This window comes from Rhinoraja longicauda, chromosome 32, assembly GCF_053455715.1.
Source record: "Rhinoraja longicauda isolate Sanriku21f chromosome 32, sRhiLon1.1, whole genome shotgun sequence".
Taxonomy (NCBI): Eukaryota; Metazoa; Chordata; class Chondrichthyes; order Rajiformes; family Arhynchobatidae; genus Rhinoraja; species Rhinoraja longicauda.
This window is the reverse complement of record NC_135984.1, coordinates 17,546,018-17,567,224: the sequence shown is the minus strand read 5'-3', so window position 1 is coordinate 17,567,224 and position 21,207 is coordinate 17,546,018. Positions and strand designations below refer to the sequence as shown.

Below are 21,207 nucleotides of genomic sequence, written 5' to 3'. Positions count from 1 at the left end.
AGCTAGATAGAGCTCTTAATGATAGCAGAGTCAGGGGGTATGGGGAGGAAGGCATGAACGGAGTACTGATTGTGAATGATCAGCCATGATCACAGTGAACGGCGGTGCTGGCTCGAAGGGCCGAATGGCCTACTCCTGCACCTATTGTCTAGAACAGTGTGCAAGTGCAGGGTTTATATTCAATTCACTCAGTTCCACAGATTACCATACGCTCTCCAGCAACTCCTGGTATTATCATATCATATCATATATATACAGCCGGAAACAGGCCTTTTCGGCCCACCAAGTCCGTGCCGCCCAGTGATCCCCGTACATTAACACTATCCTACACCCACTAGGGACAATTTTTACATTTACCCAGCCAATTAACCTACATACCTGTACGTCTTTGGAGTGTGGGAGGAAACCGAAGATCTCGGAGAAAACCCACGCAGGTCACGGGGAGAACGTACAAACTCCTTACAGTGCAGTACCCGTAGTCAGGATCGAACCTGAGTCTCCGGCGCTGCATTCGCTGTAAAGCAGCAACTCTACCGCTGCGCTACCGTGCCCAGATTAACTGGGCACGTACTTGAGTCAACATTTGCGATCAGTTTTGCAGTGCCGGAGAAGCAAGGACACTGTCATTACCACTCCCAAATCCATCTCATTGACTAAATTTCCACATTGGTTGTTACTTAATCATTGGTTAAATTCTAACATCAAAATATCGCTTTTTAAAAAATAATTTGGTTGATGAATTTTGCAGAGTTGATGAATATATGTTTGTCATCTGTTTATCAACTTTACAAAATTCATTTCCTTAAAATGGGATCTAAAATCGGGGGTTTTTTGGGGGCAGCGTAGTGGTACAGCAGTAGTAGGGTTGCTGCCCCACAGCACCAAACTCCTGCATGGAGTTTGTCCATTCTCCCTGTCACCATGTGGGTTCACTCCAGGTGCTCCAATTTGTGACAGACCTACAACGGGACCCCACTACTGGCCACATCTTCCCATCACCTCCCCTTTCTGCGTTCCGCAGAGACCGTTCCCTCCGTAACTCCCTGGTCCACTCATCCCTTCCTACCCAAACCACCCCATCCCCGGGCACCTTCCCCTGCAACCGCAGGAGATGCAACACCTGTCTCTTTACCTACCCCCTCAACTCCATCCAAGGACCTCAAACAGTCTTTCCAGGTGAGACAGAGGTTCACCTGCACCTCCTCCAACCTCATCTATTGCATCCGCTGCTCTAGATGTCAACTTCTTTACATCGGCGAAACCAAATGCAGGCTCGGCGATCGCTTCGCTCAACACCTTCGCTCAGTCCACCTTAATCAACCTGATCTCCCGGTGGCTGAGCACTTCAACTCCCCCTCCCACTCCCAGTCTGACCTTTCTGTCATGGGCCTCCTCCAGTGTCATAATGAGGCCCACCGGAAATTGGAGGAACAGCACCTCATATTTCGCCTGGGCAGCTTGCAACCCAGCGGTATGAACGTTGACTTCTCCAACTTTAGATAGTTCCTCTGTCCCTCTCTTCCCCTCCCCCTTCCTGTGGGGATAGGATGGAGTCGAGGTAGGTGGAAATACGTTTGGTGGGACATGAGCAGGCAGAGACGATGGGTCTGCCGGGACAGTTCTGTTTATGGATTTTAGGTAGAAGGTAAAATCGGGCCGTTCGGGGCTGGTGAACGATAGTTTTGGAGGCATTAGAGGGTAGAACGCCGGAAATGGTGAGGTCCGTGATGGTGTTGATGATTAAGGTCTGGTGTTCATCGGTGGGGTCATGGTCCAAGGATAAGTAGGAGGAGGTGTCTGAGAGTTGTCGTCTGGCCTCAGTCCAGGAAAGGTCAGCACGCCAGACTACCACAGCACCTCCCTTGTCAGCGGGTTTGATGACTAAGTCAGGGTTGTTGCAGACTGAGCGGAGGGCTGCACATTCAGGAGGGGAGAGGTTAGAGTGAGTCAGGGGAGTGGAGTTCCTCTGTCCCTCCCTTCCCCTCCGCCTTCCCAGTTCTCCCTCTATCTTCCTGTCTCCACCTATATCCTTCCTTTGTCCCGCCCCCCTGACATCAGTCTGAAGAAGGGCCTCGACCCGAAACGTCACACATTCCTTCTCTCCTGCGATGCTGCCTGACCTGAGCTAATAACGGCACATTTGGATAGCAGTAAAATGATTGGTCCAAGTCAGCATGGATTTATGAAGGGGAAATCCTGCTTGACTAATTTTCTGGATTTTTTTGAGGACGTGACAAGTAAAATAGATGAAGGAGAGCCGGTGGATGTAGTGTATCTAGACTTTCAGAAAGCCTTTGATAAGGTCCCACATGGTGAGCAAAATTAGAGCACATGGTATTGGGGGTAGGGTATTGACATGGATAGAGAATTGGTTGGCAGATAGGAAGCAAAGAATAGGAATAAATGGGTCCTTTTCAGAATGGCAGGCAGTGGCGAGTGGAGTGCCGCAAGACTCGGTGCTGGGAACTCAACTATTTACAATATATATTCATGATTTGGATGGTGGAATTAGAAGTAACATTAGCAGGTTTGCAGATGACACAAAGCTGGGTGGCAGTGTGAACTGCAAAGATAATGTTAGGAGGTTGCAGGGTAACTTGGACAGGTTGAGTGAGTGGGCAGATGCATGGCAGATGCAATATAATGTAGATAAATGAGAGGTTATCCACTCTGGCGGCAAAAACAAGGAGGCAGATTATTATCGCAATGGTGTCAAATTAGGTAAAGGGGAAGTGCAATGGGGCCTTGGTATCCTCGTACACCGGTCACTGAAAGTAAGCGTGCAGATACAGCAGGCAGTGAAGAAAACTAATGACATGTTCGCAAGAAGGTCCTTCTGCAGTTGTATAGGGCCCTGGTGAGACCACATCTGGAGCATTGTGTGCAGTTTTGGTCTCCTAATTTGACGATGAACGTCCTTGCTTTCGAGGCAGTGCAGTGTAGGTTCATGAGGTTAATCCCTGGGATGGCGGGTTTGTCATATGAGGAAAGATTGGAACGACTGGGCTTGTATTCACTGGAGTTTAGAAGGATGAGAGGGGATCTTATAGAGACGTATAAAATTATAAAAGGACTGGATAAGCTCGATGCAGGAAATATGTTTCCAATGTTGGGGGAGTCCAGAACCAGGGGCCACAGTCTAAGAATAAAGGGGTGGCCATTTAAAACTGAGGTGAGAAGAAACTTTTTCACCCAGAGAGTTGTAAATTTGTGGAATTCTCTGCCACAGAAGGCAATGGAGGCCAATTCACTGGATGAATTTTAAAAGAGAGTTAGATAGAGCCCTCGGGGCTAGTGGAATCAATATGGGGAGAAGGCAGCACAGGCTACTAATTGTGGATGATCAGCCATGATTAAAATAAATGGCGGCGCTGGCTCGAAGGGCCGAATGGCTTCCTCCTGCACCTTTTTTCTATGTTTCTATGATTAGTTCATTTTAAAATTGCAACAGAGCAACCATAAGAATAGACCCGAATCAGGATGAACAAGAAATTTAGATGTAAGAAATCTGCAAAGTTTTGCATTGAAAACTCCCAAAGGATCTTATTATTTTCACAGAAAGTTTGGATGCTGACTATTTTTCCACAAGGTATACTGTAGAACACTTTTAAGATTCATCAACTTTACTGTGCAATGCAGTGCCGTCTTGCATTGATCCTGCTCTTGAAATGCTGAATAAATTGTATTGTATAAATATCAAGAGAGTTTGCAGCAAGGCATAAAAGTCATAACTGCTGGCCCTTTCCCAGCCCCACCCATGATCAACATTCAATGTACTTTTTTTCTTATTTCTATGTATCTTAAGATCACTACCTCATAAAGAATTCTACTGTAATTTTGCCGTATGGTTTCCAAACAGCATGAACTCATGGAGTAGTATCCACATTTTCTATTGAGACCTGCACGCTTTTATGAAAGAAATAGAATGCTTGGCATTTAGTTTAGTATAGTTTAAACATACAGCGTGGAAGCAAGCCCTTTGGCCCACCGTGTCTGCACCAACCAGCGATCCCAGCACATTAGAAACATAGAAACATAGAAACATAGAAACATAGAAAACAGGTGCAGGAGTAGGCCATTCGGCCCTTCGAGCCTGCACCGCCATTCAATATGTTCATGGCTGATCATCCAACTCAGTATCCCGTACCTGCCTTCTCTCCATACCCCCTGATCCCTTTAGCCACAAGTGCCACATCTAATTCCCTCTTAAATATAGCCAATGAACTGGCCTCAACTACCTTCTGTGGCAGAGAATTCCACAGATTCACCACTCTGTGTGAAAAAAAACTTTCTCATCTCGGTCCTAAAAGACTCCCCCCTTATCCTTAAACTGTGACCCCTTGTTCTGGACTTCCCCAACATTGGGAACAATCTTCCTGCATCTAGCCTGTCCAACCCCTTAAGAATTTTGTAAGTTTCTATAAGATCCCCCCTCAATCTTCTAAATTCCAGCGAGTACAAGCCGAGTCTATCAAGTCTTTCTTCATATGAAAGTCCTGCCATCCCAGGAATCAATCTGGTGAACCTTCTCTGAACTCCCTCTATGGCAAGAACACTATCCTACACACACTCGGGACAGTTTACACTTATACCAAGCCAATTAACCAACAGACCTGTGCCTCTTTGGAGTGTGGGAGGAAAGCAAAGATCTCGGAGAAAACCCACACTGTCACTACAGATTCCATACAGATAGCACCCTTGGTCAGGATCGAACCCGGGTCTCTGGCGCTGTGAGGCAGCAACTCTACCGCTGCGTCACCATGTTGCCGTTGTCTTGCATAGAGTGTTTCCAAAATAATTTAAATTAATTGAAATGTTGCTAGGCTGGCTTAATAATAATAATAATAATAATGCATTACATTTATATAGCGCTTTTCATATACACAAAGACGCTTTACAGAGATTTAGAGAACATAGGGAAATGAATAAATAGATAAATAAGTAAATAAGTAAACGAACAGAGAAAGGAGACAGAAGGTGAGTTGACCTTCAGTGGTTGAAGGCAGTACTGAACAGGTGAGACTTCAGCGATGTTTTGAATGTGGTGAGTGTGGAGGAGTCTCTAACATTTTGGGGTAGTGAGTTCCATAGGGTGGGAGCAGCGATGGAGAAAGCCCTGTCCCCCCAGGATCCGAGTTTGGTCCGGATGTGGGGGGATAGGAGATTGGCAGCAGCAGAGCAGAGGGTGCAGGTGGGAGTGTGCCTGTGGAGGAGGTCGGTCAGGTAGGATGGGGTCAGGTTATGGAGGGCTTTGTAGGTTATGAGGAGGATTTTGTACTGGATTCTCTGGGGGATGGGGAGCCAGTGGAGTTTGTAAAGGACGGGGGTGATATGGTCACGGATCGGGGTGTGGGTGAGTAGACGGGCAGCGGAGCTTAAGGATCAATATAGGAACAGTGACCAGTCACCCTCCAATGTCGCCTGGCTCATTGGCTTGTGCTTTTCCCCTTCATCACTGCTGGAGAGATGGGAAGTGGCTGGAGGTCATTCATGTGCGAGTGCACGGATATCACTCAACTCCACAAAAAGGAAGATCAAGTGATGCTTTTTTCTATTCATGCTTCTTTATTTCACTTGACATTTAAGTTTGGAATTAATATGCAGTTGTTTAATTTATTTTTTACTCAATTTAATATTTTTATCTTGAATTATTTTGAAAGAAATATTTATGGTAAAAAAAAAAAATTTTTGAAAGCAGGGAAAGTACTTTTGGCCTCTGTGAGCTGTCAAAGGAAGGCAAAGTTGTTAAAGCCCTTCAACCACTTTAGGCTTGTGTTCCACCATGTCTCTCACGCTGATCGCTGGCTGGTTAGCACGCAACAAAAGCTTTTCACTACATCGGTACACGTGACAAAGAACTAAACTGAGAAGGGTTCTGGAATGGAAACCTCCAGTACCATAGCTTTCCATGGGTGTCACTGAGGGACTGGAGTGAAGCCAGAGTGAGGGAGATACATCAGATTGAGCGGAGTCTGCTTTGATTTAGATTTGATTTAGATTTAGAGATACAGCGCAGAAACAGGCCCTTCGGCCCACCGAGTCCGCACCGCCCAGCGATCCCCCCACATTAACACTATCCTACACACACTAGGGACATTTTTTTACATTTACCCAGTCATTTAACCTACATACCTGTACGTCTTTGGAGTGTGGGAGGAAACCGAAGATCTCGGAGAAAACCCACGCAGGTCACGGGGAGAACGTACAAACTCCGTACAGACAGCGCCCATAGTCAGGATCGAACCTGAGTCTTTAGTTGTCATTTCAAGGGAAAGTCCAACCTGTCTACTATTCTGCACACTTGAAATGTTCAACAGTACCACACAGGAACAGGCCCTTCAGCCCACAATGTCTGTGCTGAACATGATGTCAAGACTAAATCTTATCTGCCTGCACATAATCCATATCCCTCCATTCCCAACATACCCATGTACCAATCCAAAAGTCTCCTTCATGCCACTCGTATCTACCTCCAGCACCATGTCCCAGGCACTCACCACCCTCTGTGTAAAAACAAAACTTGCCCCGCACACCTCTTTAAATGTTGTCCCTCTCACCTTAAAGCAATGCTCTCCAGTATTTGATTGTTCCATCCTGGGGGAAAATGGTCTGACTGTCTACCCTATCTATGCCACTCATAATTTTGTACACTTCCATCAGGTCTCACTGTAACCTCCGGCATTCCCGGGAAAACCTCTTGCCTTGGATGCAATTTCATCACCAAATGTAACAATGCTTCTTTTGCAAACAATGCGCTTACCATAGTGAACAAGAACTGAAAGGCAGGTTGATCAATACAATCTGCTTTCCGAAGGAGAGTTCTTGAGTGTGCACTCCAGCGATGTAATGAATTTGCATGCGTTTTAAACAAAAACACTCTAATAGTTTCTGCTGTAATTAAAATCACAATGTTGAGTCTAATCAAAACCATGCACTGACAAGCTGGATGTGTGGAGCTGGTGGTTTTATCTTTCCTAGCCACACAAAGTCACTGAGACTGATTTTTCTACGGCGAGGAATGGTGACATTTAACTTCACAGCAACCTTGGCAAATTGAGGAATAGAGTTTGGCAGAAACCTGTCAGTCGCTGCGACGTGCTGACACCTGATTGCAGCTAATAAAACATAATAAAACTGCAACCATTGCAAGCCCTCCCGAGTGCCCTCCCGAGTCCTCCAACTTCTTTGTGTTGTGTGAGATGCTTGGAAATGCTTTGCTTTAATTATGTTCTGCCGCACTTTGCAACCGCCTCAGATAAGAGGAATCAAAATAAAAAACCAAACACAAGGAACATTATTATCCTTGCTTCTGGCACACAGTGATTTTGAGATTTAGTGGAAATGTTTTCTGGAGGGAGCTAACTGGTTTGAAATGGAACAATGTCAAAGTCTCTGACGGATTGGATTAAAATGATTATGGTTCAAAACTGAAAACTGTGGTTGAAGTACAATCAAAATTCTGCTGCAATCTTTCCAACCTATATTCTTACTGTCTTTCAAGAGGCTTGTTTGACATCATAAAGCTCAGGCAAAAAAAAACTGAAGAACAGTGGATTATGTGCAGTCATGAGACAATCAGAATTAATGGAATTTGCCTCAATTAAAATTTTCCTTAGATTAATGCTTTTTACTAAATTCAAGTCAGTTCCAATCTCACCATAGAATTATCTACTGCCAAATGTATTACACATTCACAGACTCATTTGTGATTGTGTAGGAAAGAACTGCAGATGACGGGTTACTCTGAGGATGGACACAAAATGCTGGAGTAACTCAGCGGGGCAGGCAGCATCTCTGAAGAGAAGCCTGAACGGGTGATGTTGAGGGTCGAGACCCTTCTTCAGACTGGGAGTCAGGGGAGAGGGAAACTAGAGATATGGAAGGGTTTCAAAGAGAATGGGTGGCTCTGCAGTATCTGGGTATCTTGCTTGGAGATGCAAGGGATTTTATCTTGCGAGTGTGTCCCTCAAAGTCCCTCAAAGATAATTCACATGGTCTTTGGGTGATTTCACTCCATCATGGGTCTTTACATTTACCCCATTATTGTGGATCACTAGGATTCTTTATTTCTGATCTTAAACTCCTTTTTGTTTGCTTTATTTCCAATTCTATTGGAAGAAAAAAAACGTATTGGAAAAACAAAGCGGCTGAAATGAGTTATGATGGTGTGGAGGAATTGATTGAAGGTGAAGAGTCGTGGGGAAAGGAATCTGATTCAATCACTGACCATTGAACGGCTAATCTAAATGGCAACCAAGTTAATTTTGAACTTTTGAGCTTGGAAATGTTCCTGAAAGTGGAAGATTTCTGTGTTTTTTTTTTCATCTAAATGTTTTATCACTGAACATAATTCTGACTTTTAAACTTAATCACCAACTCTAATTACAATACAAGAGACTGCAGATGCTGGAATCTTAAGTTTAAAAAAAACAAACATTCCAGGGATGCATGGTGGTGCAGCAGTCGAGTTGCTGCCTTACATCGACAGAGACCTGCATACGGGTACTATCTTGTACGGAGTTTGTACGTTTTCCCTTGACCATGTGGGTTTGATTGGACTGCTCCAGTTTCCTTCCACATCCAGCCGGAGATCGCAGGTTGACACGGACTCGGTGGGCGGGGGTGGGCGGGGCCTGTTCCCATGCTATATCTGTAAACTAAACTCTAAAGCTGCAGAAATGTAGTAGGTTAGACAGTGTGACCAGTGAGTTCCTCCAGCAGTTTAATGTAAACCTGATCAATAGACAATAGACAATATTGTCAATATAGGAGGATGCCATTCGGCCCTTTGAGCCAGCACCGCCATTCAATGTGATCATGGCTGATAATTAGTACCCCGTTCCTGCCTTCTCCCCATACCCCCTGACTCCGCTATCCTTAAGAGCTCTATCTAGCTCTCTCTTGAATGCATTCAGAGAATTGGCCTCCACTGCCTTCTGAGGCAGAGAATTCCACAGACTCACAACTCTCTGACTGAAAAAGTTTTTCCTCATCTCAGTTCTAAATGGCCTACCCCTTATTCTTAAACTGTGGCCCCTTGTTCTGGACTCCCCCAACATTGGGAACATGTTTCCTGCCTCTAACATGTTCAACCCCTTAATAATCTTATACATTTCGATAAGATCTCCCTCTCATCCTTCTAAATTCCAGTGTATACAAGCCTAGTCGCTCCAGTCTTTCAACATATGTCAGTCCCGCCATTCCGGGAATTAACCTAGTAAACCTACGCTGCACGCCCTCAATACCAAGAATAGGATCAGGTCATTTGTATACAGGTCACTGCTGTAAATACGTCTGTGGATACTCCATACGTGTGTTGCGGTGAGGTCAACCAATGTGTAACACTGTTGTTCATTCTTTTGTTGCCGCCCCTTCCCCTCATCCAAGGGTCTCCTCACCCAAATCACCTGTGACCTCCGTGATGGTCTCCATCAGCTCCACACTGGCAGGAACCTGTTGAGGCAAAAACGTTTGTGAATTTGGTTGCTTGCAAAGCCTGTTCAGTGGCGCCCAGTGCCTTGGGCTTTGCACAAGACACAAATAGATGTTTTACATGCCTCCGCACTGATGCATATATGTTTTTGATGCTGAAGTATTTCTATTCCTGCAAGTCTAAACCTGCAGAGAATTAAGAATAATTGAGTAAAGGGTAAACATTATTAAAAAATAAGCCAACCAGTAAGTACCTGCAGAAATTCGATTTACAATGCCTTACCTTTTGACTCGATAACATCGCCCTGTAGAGATATTCAAAGTTCAATGTAATGTAATAATCCATTCTGAATAAGCTGATTGCTTTAAGCAGCATATTTTTCAGTCTGCAAGAGGGTCTCGATCTGAAATGTCACCCATTCCTTCTCTCCAGAGGTGTTGCCTGGCCTGCTGAGTTACTCCAGCATTTTATGTCTATCTTAGGTATTTATGGGACTTGAGAGCTGCACCAAACTAATATGACAATAAGCATGACATTCCTCCCAAACTTGGTGCTTTTGTACACAACCTGATGCTGATACAAGTACTGAGGAAGCCATCAAGATAAGAGTCACATTGAACAGCTTTGAAGGTGTTATTTGCACATAATGACACTTGGACTTTGCGTACTTACGGTCTCCCCTGCTTGATGCAGACGTGCGCAAAGATGGTCGTCAGAAATGAGGCCATATTGGATAAATCATTCTTTAAAGATTTGTACATAACATTACACGAGACATTTTCCATTTTGTATCTCCTGATCAATTGGAGGATGGATTGGTCGACTGCTGTAGCACAAGAACAGGAGGTCAAACCACATCTGCACCACGAGCATAAACATTGGTAACCAGATTATTTCCTGCAATGGAGTGTTTTCTTCCCCTTCACCCATTTTACTTGTACATGAGATTGAAGGTGCCCTTCCTCGTGGATTCTGATATAAAGCCAGCAAACAGCACAGAGTTGTGAGCTTCCAGAGCCTGACAACTCAGCTGTCAAGTCATCACCTCTGGCAGTTCATTTATCTCAAAGCAGTAGGTAGAACTAATCAGCTCGTCCAGAAGTGATGGGTGGTCCAGACTCACCCACTTGCTGTCATTCCAAAAACGTTAGAGGAGAGGACAAGACGTTTTAGGAAGCTGTGCTGTTCATGTAAGTTGCACTGGCCTGGGTAGAAAGAAGAACTTGCGTATCCTTAATGTCTGCAAGTTCTGTCCTCTTCCTTAAAGCTGCTGATGACAAACCTTCCTCTGTGTTTCTTTTGGAAGGAGGAACAGACACAGAGTGTTGGCAGGTCATATGCGTTCTCTCTAAGATGCAGAGCATTCTGTCCACAAAATGCATGGCTATTCTTTCATCAACACTGTCTATCCCAATCCTGGAACTTCCTGCATCTGTACAAGGAAGCAACTCACCACAATCTTCTCAACAGTTAATGAAGCTCTCAGTTGCAACGTATTGGTCTATAATTTATGCATGCATGGGCTATGGACATTTGCCATTTATTGACCGAATAATCACACACAGACAGGAGGAGCTAAATAAGCTCTTTCAGGGTTTAATTGAGAAACATTGGTGGTTCTGCGGTCACATAGCAAACGGAGTTGGCAAGAGCAGGATTTCCTCTGTTGTGGTATGTTATGGAAGTCGATACTTCTGCAGCTATTTGATTTTTATCTCAACGATCCACACATTGTACTTAGAGTCAGTATTCCACAGATGTAAAAGAAAATCTGCTTCTATTAAAAATTTGACTTTAAATTGAATATTAAAGATTCTCTCCAGGTCCTAAAGAGCCTGAGAGGACTAAGCCATGCATATATTAATTGTTCTAAGGGCATATTGACATCTCTTCTCAATTTTAATTCCAATTCTGGGAGCTCTGAATATGTAAATAACCCTCCAACTGTTGAACCTGCTTCCTTTGCCAAACAACACTAAGTTTCTTTCCTAACGTCTTTGCGATCCGGTTGGCGATGGAATCCACATTGAATAGGCATGCCGCAGGTACTGCGACACAAGAATCTGAATTAGCAAAACAACATTGAAGTAGCCTATGTAGCCTGCAATGGTGCAAAGTTGCTGCCTTACAGCGCCATAGACTCAGGTTCGATCTATTGTCTATTGATCCTAACTACAGGTGCAGGTCTGTACAGAGTTTGTACGTTCTCCCTGTGACTACAAAGGTTTTCTCCAGTAGCTCCGCTTTCCTCCCACATTCCAAAGACGTGCAGGTTTGTAGGTTAATTGGCTTCTGTAAATTGCCCCTGGTGTGCATGATGCTAAATTGGGATGACGTAGAACCAGTGTATGGGTGATCATTGGTCAGTGCAGAATCGGTGCAGACTGAAGGGCCTGGTTCCATGCTGTATACCTAAACTAAACTATGCTACACTAAACTAAACTACACTAAACTATCATGTCCATCCACAGATTTATTAAAATAGGAACCTTTGTTTCACTAAAACAGCATCAAATTATCAAAGACAGGTTTATGGATTTATCACCCTACTAAAATGATTCTTCAAAAATCTAAATAAACAGGACCGCGCATAATAGGAGTGTTTTCTGTTTGCCCTGGATATGATGTGAATTCGTAGAGCTGGCCCTTGACGGCTTCATTGACCCAGTTTGTATCTTGACCTCTGGTGTTATCCATGCGGACTTTCCCCTTTCATCGTGGGAGCATGAGGATTTTATCTGGACTATCTAGTTGAGAAGCAAAGGCAGGCAAATTGGGGGGTTAATTGGCCATTGTGATTTGATCTTTTTGCGAGGGAGGGAGATAACACCTGGGACACGCTGTTGGGAACGTGGGAGAATAAAATGGGATTTCGGACGGACTTCATGGGTGTTTGATGGGTGGTGTGTAAAGAATGTGCCAAAGGGCCTTCCCCTGTGGTGTCTGATCTGTATATTTCTATAGTCAATCAAAGCTAGAGTCGTGCTGTGCTCTATGCCCCAAATGCCCATTACACCATTCGGTAAGATCATGGTTAATTGTATGCCCCATCCATTTTCCAACGCCGTTTCCTCAAATTCCCTTACTGACCCAGCATTTGTTAATCTCAGCCTTGAATATCCACTGACTGAACATTCACGGACCTCTGAAGTAGAAAATTCAAAAGATTTACATTCTGCCGTGTAAAGAAATGTATCCTCATTTTAGTACAAAATGGTTGACCCCTAATCCAGAGACTGATCCTTAGTTTCAGACTCCAAGGGAAACAGCACATTCACCATCTATCCCAACAATCCCTCGTGTAATCTTGGAATCTTCAGTTCAATCACCTCTTATTTTTCTAGGCTTCGATGAGCATGGAAAAATTGTACCAAATCTTTCTTCCTATGATAAGTCCCTTATTCCCAATACAGAATATACATTGCACTGGCTCGATGCAATGTCACTAATATTGACAATTGCAAAAGAAAATAGATTATGGCAGCAATTGATGGGTTGTTTCTCTTTGAAAGCTGGTTTAAAATAAAACAATACGTCTCTCGTTTTGTGCATTGGCTGTGATTTTGGGGACAGTGTCTTATCTGTTGTGTTTTAAAGGTTGTCAGTGTAGATTTATAAACCCAGCTTCCAGTTATTTTTTTCTTTCATGATTTTGAAATCTGTTCTGGGAAGACATTGTGGTGTAGTTTGTGAAACATAGTTAAAAGCATCAGTCCCAAGCAGCAACTGTAAACCACTGCACTCCATGATTCGCACAGCGTTGCAATATATAATTCATCCAGTTCTCTTGACTGCAGCACTGCGAAGCAATCTACCTTCCTTAATTTCCCCTTGATCGTGCAATTGAAAGGCATTTACAATCCAAGCTTAATATCACAATACAAGAGGTAAGAGGATGTAAACCATTCTACCCTTTGAACCTGCCCCACCATTCACATGGCTGAACTTCCATAAGCTCCAGTTTCCAACACTCTCTACACATCCATTGATTCCTTTAATACCCAGAAATCTATTAAGCCCTGTGTTGTATGAACACAATGACTGAGCTTTGACAGCCATCCATGGTAGAAAATTGCAAAGCATCAATGGCCTCTGAATGAAGACATTTGTCCTCATCTCAGTCAATTTGTCCTTATCTCAGTCCATATTCCAATTCAATGTGACTGAGCTCCAGTCACCTCTTTTCAATCTTCGTTCTTCAAACTTTTGACATACTTATACCGAAGGATGTAGAATTGGGAAAAATAATTACTCAATCCTACCAATTTTCTTTTTTTTTTAAAGCAATCTGATTCAGAAAGATCTTTCTGGAGAGGCAATCTTCATTCTTACCTTGTCTCACCTTGCCTTACCTTAGGTGCTGCCTTGTAGTGTTCTTCTATCCTAATTAATGTATTAGCTGCAAAAATCTAGCAGGAACTTGAGCCCTCTGTTAGTAAGCAGGTTTCCTTTAATGCTGGTAGAAATTCCTGCCATCTACTTGAAGATCTGTCATTTCTACCAATATTAAAAGACACCTGCTGGCAGGTAATTGTGCTCCAGAAATATATCTATATATAGATATATATAAATATATAGATTATATTGCTTGCAAACATAAGCACGTGCACGCACAAGTAGAACACTGGCAACATTTCGATCAATCAAGATATATATTTTTAAAGATTTCAAATGTCATCTATATACTAAAACTCTTATTTGTTTGTTTGTTCCTGAACTACAGCCAAAACGGTACACGATAGCGCAACAATTTTAGGCCCACCATCGTCCCTTTGGTGCTAATGGAAAAAGTTTCATTGAAATCGGTGTTATATGTTTAAAGTTATTCGCATTTTAAAGTTTAAATCTATCTCCTAGGGAGGGAGGGGAAGGAGGGAGGGAGGATAAGGGGGGGAGGGGAGAGGGGTGGGGGAGGGAGGTAGAGGGGGGGAGGGGGGGAGGAGAGGGTGCTGCACCAATGCAGGAGAGGTTTGGGCCCAACGCGTCCACTTGGTCTAGTTCTTTTATATATGTGTAAGGTCAATCCTGATGGAAATTAAAAGTGTAAATGCATTTTTTTTTCTCTTGAGTAATTAAATCAGTGAAAGCTCCAATGGAACTTTTGGGTGAAATTATCTTTAATTCACAAAATATTGCTTGTAGAAATTAAAGATGGTGCGAATAAATAATCTGATATCTGTTGACAACTTTATGCCTCATTCCCATGAACTTTATAAGTGGGGCTTGTATGCATGTTTCAGTCTGATGCAGACAATGCAGAAAATTATGAAAGGGAAGCAATACAAAGATAGCCTGTGTTTCCTAGAGATCTGCTGTTCTATAGTTCGAATTGATGGTGAATTTCAGTAAGAATGTCTTTGCTGTCATCTAGGCCTTTCACAGAATAACTCTCTGGCAGATATATTCGTTCTTTCCTGTTCCTATTTCCAATCCCAGTAAGTTGTCACTCATTATGTCTCTCAGTCATTCACAATTCCTTGGAGAATATCTGAAAGCTGTATTCATGCAGACATCTCAGAGTCATGAAAAATCCTTCGACACTTGTCGAAAGATTCGATGCATACTTCACCAACTTTAACAAACTCTAGGAAGTGCCAAACCGTTGCACAATTGAAGCAGCAGCCACCCGAAAGCAATCAGCAACTGAACTGATGACCTCTTGAGTGACACAATTGGGGGTAAGGGCAGAGAAGATGTATGATGATTATGATCAGCTAAGTTTGGTGGTTAGACACCAATTTCCAAAATGGCACTCATAGAGTGATACAGCGTGGAAACAGGCCCAACTTGCCCACACCGGCCAACATGACCCAGCTACACTAGTCTCACCTGCCTGTATTTGGCCCATATCCCTCCAAACCTGTCCTATCTATGTACCTGTCTAACTGTTTGAGTGGCTCCCCTCAGGATGCCGGCTTCGTTACTCAGGCTGTAGGACACAGGAGAAGGACAACCTTTGACCCCAAGGCTGTTCAGCTCCTCAACTCCCAACCACTCCTGTCCCGCTGCTGATCCTGCTAATCCCCCCCCCCCCCCAATAGTTTTTGTACTACTCTACATGCCTTTGTAAATTGCCCCACGGGGACCAAATAAAGTGTTTTGAACTTCTTAAACAATCTCATGCGATCATATCGCTGAAGAATGTGATGACCTGTCAAATGTGCAAATTCACACCAAGGGTTGGCTGCAGCGTGTGGCATCACCACGACGTCAGAAGCTACTTGCCTGCGAGTTTAACTGTGCATATCAGTCAACAGTCTGGATGCATATAGCCCTCATCTCACCCTCTCCAAAACAAGTGGGACAGAATTCTGAATTTTGCACTCACAGCGGGTCATTTTTATGAGAAAAACATCTTGCCTTTGTGTTGTCTTGAACCAATTAAGTTGCAGTGGAACAAAAATTGCAATAATTTAATAGTAATTTGTGATAATCCAAGCCCAGTCGATTAAACCAAAGTTGATGAGATAAAATTCAGTCACAGATCTCTGAGAAATGGAAGGTATTTATTCACAAAATGCTGGAGTAACTCAGCAGGTCAGGCAGCATCTCAGGAGAGAAGGAATGGGTGACGTTTCGGGTCGAGACCCTTCTTCAGACTGATGTCAGGGGGGCGGGACAAAGGAAGGATATAGGTGGAGATAGGAAGATAGAGGGAGATCTGGGAAATAGAAATGAGAAATGGAAGGTTGTTTCACTGATTTCACAAACCCGGATATCTTGATTATATTCCTTCATCTTGTCAAATCAGTAAATCATATCCCTGTACCCCGTACCCATTTTCTATTTATATTTTTCGATCTTTTCTTTGAGTCACCGGCTCCCCATATTGTCAAATACCATGGCGTTTGCACAAATGGGTTGCTCCTGGGCAGGTTTTACTCCTGTTCTCCAAGCAGCGCATTACAGCGGGTCATTGAATGGGTGACATTTGTTTCCCTTCTCTTCTGTGATGTCGTTGAGCACATTGATTTCCATCCATGCATTGAGATCTCAATGTTTTCCCCACATCAGTACGCTTCATCACCTTTGCTCTCCCAAACCATTTCTGAAAGATGAACTCATCATAGTTTATTTCTTGACCACAGTATGTACTGCCAGTGACTGCTTTATGGGTGAGGATCACACTGGCCTTTTAATTGACGGGTGCTTTAAAATGCATGATAAAATGAGGATCCATGTGAGTTCTTGTAGCAAGGCAAAGGATGAGCACTTTTCAATTTTTTGTCTTGGGCAGTTTAATTGCAATTCCAGGCATTGCTGCTCAACTGTTCGAAGAAAACAAAAGTTTGTTGCTAAGTTACAGGAACAGAATAAACTGCATTGTGACCTCCTGATGTGGGAAGTGTTTCTAAAAACAGCAGCTCCTCATGAGAACAATTGCCTCGGGTGGTGCAACTGGTAGAGCTGCTGCCACACAACGCCCGAGACCCGGGTTCAATCGTGATGAGCTTGGGTGCTGAGTTTGCACGTTCTCCTTGTGACCATGTGGGTTTCCTCCGGGTGCTCTGGTTTCCTCCCACATCCCAAAGGCGTGCGGATTTGTAGGTTAATTGGCCTCTGGAAATTGTCCTGAGTGTGTAAGATAGAATGAATACAGGTGGTTGCTGGCCGGTGTGGACTCGGTGGGCCGAAAGGCCTGTTTCTATGCTATGCCATTCAATTTAATTCAAATTCAAGTAATGGAGCCACCTTGGAGCAGGGTTTTCCTGGGGTGATGGGCTAGTAACGGGAATGAGGATCAAGCACCTGCAAATCCTGGTGGAAATTGTGTCACCTTGAGGTGGGCGTCAGGACGGAGATTGAAAGAAAAATTGGGGATGCTGGAAATGTGAAATAAAAGCAGAAAATGCTACAGATACCTCATAGCCCATGCAATCACTGGAGAACATGGGTAGGTCATATTTCGGGTTGGGTCCCTTCCTCAGACTGATTGTTGTGGGGGGAGGGGGGAGAAAGCTGGAAGTGAGTGGGGAAGGTGAAAGCCTTGCTGATTGTAGGTAGATGCAGGTGAGGGAGTGGTGTGGGTGAGGGGGGGTTGATAGGCTGATGGTTTGACAAAGGCCAGAGATGACAAGATAGAAGGTGTCATACAAAAGAATGGAAGAATTGTGAATTGTGGAGCTAGAAGAATGAATGTAGATGGAAGAGGAGGGGGGGAGAAATAGGTATAAGTCCAGGTGGAGCACGGGGGTAAAAGAATGAGGGAGCGGGGGGGGTGGGGGATAAAAGAAAGGATGGGGTGGGGGGGTCAAAGGGAGAAGGGGAAAGGTTTTATAGAGCTACAATTTAAAATTTAAATGTTCATACCATTGGGATGTAAGCTATCCAAGCAGAATATAGTGTGTTGTTCCTCCACATTGCATGTGGCCTCACTCTGGCAATGGAGGAGGCTTAGGATGGAAAGTTCCGTATGGGAATGGGAATAGGAGCTCAAATGGTTTGCAATCGGAAGATCCAGCAGGCCTTGTAAGCCAAACCACCCACTCCCCAGGTGCTTTTCCCCGCAACCGCAAGAGATGTTACACCTGTGCTCATACCTCCTCCCTCACCTCCATCCCAGGGACCCCAACAGCCCTTCCAGGATCAGAGTCTCACTATTTTTATTTATTAAAGCCAGCACTTTGTGTCATTTTTGGTGAGCCAGTGCCTTGTTTGTAATTCTTCCTCATCAGACAAAGCTGGCAGAAAGTCACCAAGAAAGATTGGAGACATTTAGGAACACCAGAAGATTGTTCTTCAAGCATCAGATCATCCTGACGTGATAATTTGGATTGTGCCACCATGGATGCTAAGTTTAAATCCTAGAACTCAATTTAGTCATACTTTGGGAGCACCTTCACCTGAACGCCTGCAACAGTTCAAGGTGATGCTCATCCCCATCTTCACAAGGAGAGTTTGCAAATGGGCAATAAATGCAGTGACATCCATTCCCATAAAGGAATAAAACTAAAAGTAGCTGGGGACTTATTGAGCTGATGAGGCTTGAGAAGCATTGTAACCTGTCACAGATTACAGGCAATAGAACAATTGAATCGTGTTTGAAATTTCATTTGCAATTCCAATTAAATATGCAAACATCAAAGCCTTCTCAGAGCTGCCAGATGTAACAAATAAAAATAAATATGCAGTGAGGCTTTAATAAATTGTCATAAATGTGTAAGTAACTAAAAACACCCCATTGCTACCTTCTGCAGTTTATTCCATTGATTGAAATGTCAAATGCCCTTCTGCATGGTTTGCCATGTAACGGAGCATGGAAACACATAATGCGTTGATAAAGAACAAAGAAGTCAGAGCCTGGAAAGTAGTTTATCTCATTGGTGATGCTCAACATGCATTTATCAAATGTGCATCAAAGTTCAGAGAAGGTGCTTCATTTGAAATGTCTTTGCACTTCAGCTGAGCACAGCTTATCAAATTACTGCCAATTCTTCTTGAGCATCTGACCACTCTGCCATGAAATTGAGCAGACAGCTCAGAATTTGCATAGTTTTCAACAAGAACGAGGGTGCAGATTTGTTCAAAGATGGTCATGACTGATATTGCACAATTCTCTATGATTTTCACAAATCACTTGATGCCAGGAGCCGAATGTAATATAAAACAAATATGGGAGTGCGCCCATTGAAGCCAAACATTTGTAACAACAGACTTGTGGTACGGTCCGCTCTATATTGTTGGGCACTGCTGAGCAGAGAGTTGCTAATGTTATGATTCCAAAAACCAGAAAATGTGGGAAAGAATATTTGGAATTGGTCCTCTTTTTTTCTTTCCCGCTTTGCTAATGGAAATCCAGCCCTTTGACCCTGCTCATCCACAATCTAACCTCTGCCCCAGTGTTTCTCCTATTGCCATATATTGGTGCTACACAGTTATGACAGTGGCTACTACAGTTTTCAGGACTAACTCCCTACATTTTCATATAAAGACAAAATAATGTGTAACTTTGGAGAAATCAGAACTTATGAAGTTTATATTTAGAAACAAAAAGGTGAGAACTTTTCACTTGTTGCCTCATTGTAATTGTAGCTTAAATGGCCAGTTGCTCTGGAGCAGGAACACCTGGGATTCCTCCATTATATGTTGGCAATGCTTAACCATCGATGGCAAGACTTGGCACAAGATAGACACAAAATGCTGGAGTAACTCAGTGGGTCAGGCAGCATCTCTGGAGAAAAGGATTAGGTGACGTTTCGGGTCGGAACCCTTCTTCAGGCTGAAAGATAGAGAAGGCCGGAACAAAACAGGGCCGGCAACAGATTACCTCAAGAAGGGTGAAGTCCATAATGGTCCATTGATGGCAGGGGAACATGTGCTAACGACCGGGGTACAAAGATGCTAACAGTGGAACTAGTGGAATAACCAGGGTGGGGGTGGAGGAGAGAGGGGAGGGAGAGGAAGGCAGGAGGTACTTGAAATTAGAGAAATCAACATTCATACCACTGGGTTGGTAGCTGCCCAAATATGAGGTGCTTTTCCTCCAATTTGCATGTGGCCTCATTCTGACGGTGAGGAAGGCCCAGGATAGAAAGTTCAGTGTGGGAATCTTCGGCACATCTATGTATAAAGGGAAAGTCAGATGTTATTTCTGACATGAATATCCAATGATCACGACTGTAAGTGCACATGTGGACATTGTGTAAATGCCTCATAGACTCATATAGCGTGGAAACAGGCCCTTTGGCCCAACTTGCCCGCACCAACCTGACCCATCTACACTAGTTTCACTCGGCTGCATTTGGCTCATAACCCTCTAAACCTATCCTTTACATGTCCCTGTTTAAATGTTTCTTAAATAGTACATGCCCCAATTGCCTCCTCTGGCAGCTCATTCCATACACCTACCACCCTATGTGTAAAAAAAGTTACCCCTCAGATTCCTATTCAATCTTTCCTGCCCTGACCTTAAACCTATGTCTTCTGGTTCTTGATTTCCCTATTCTGGGCAGGAGACTTCCTGGTCCCAGGTCATTGAATAAACTACGATTTACAATCCAGTCCAGTCATGAATAATAACCATTGGATAAGACATACAAGGGAAATAGACTCCAATTGAAAATTAAGAAGAAGTAGGGCAAACATGACAAAAAAAGTTCTGAAGGCATCACAATTGTGTACTGGTTGCATTAAACTGTGTCGTTGTATGAACATATATCATAAAAGCCAATAATGTAGGCAATTGACCAATTTACAGTGGGAAGAAAATAATTGCCAAAAAAAAGTCTATTTACCATTTATATTTGCTCATGCTAAACAATAAACAGCATACAAAACCTGACAGTTCATTCAGGTTTCATTATTTTTCTCCGAATGTCCACTGAGTCAAATATTCTATTTGAGTTCACTGAAGTCCCTTCACAAGCTGAGGAAATTTGAAAGTGAACTGATTACTTGAGCACAATTGCCTTTTGAAATAATCAGTACCATTGCATGGTATTCATCTGGCAACCAGATATTCCATACACAATGGTGTGCCATTCAAATTTGTTATTTTGGCCCGATTCTCATTACAGCAAACCCAGTCTTCTTTGGCCTGAAAGCAGAACAAGCCCATTTCAAATGCATGCTGGTGACTCAGTACAGCGTGCTACAAAATGATAAGCGGGTGGTGAAGAGGGGTTTGAAAGGAAATTTGAAAGACCAAATCAATGACACAGTGTTAATTAAGGACAGCTTCTGCCATGTAATAGTTCCCTCCCCCTCTGGTGTCATAACCATTGTTTTCAGATCTGCACTTTGCATTAGTGATTTTTGTTCCTTTTGTGCTGGTC

At 43.5% G+C, this 21,207-nt stretch overlaps 1 protein-coding gene across 7 annotated transcripts in view; it reads left to right on the top strand.

The window, feature by feature from the left end:
- LOC144608834 (opioid-binding protein/cell adhesion molecule-like) overlaps nt 1–21,207 on the top strand; it is a 1,854,101-nt gene that overhangs the window by 1,591,196 nt on the left and 241,698 nt on the right. The window lies entirely within an intron of this gene.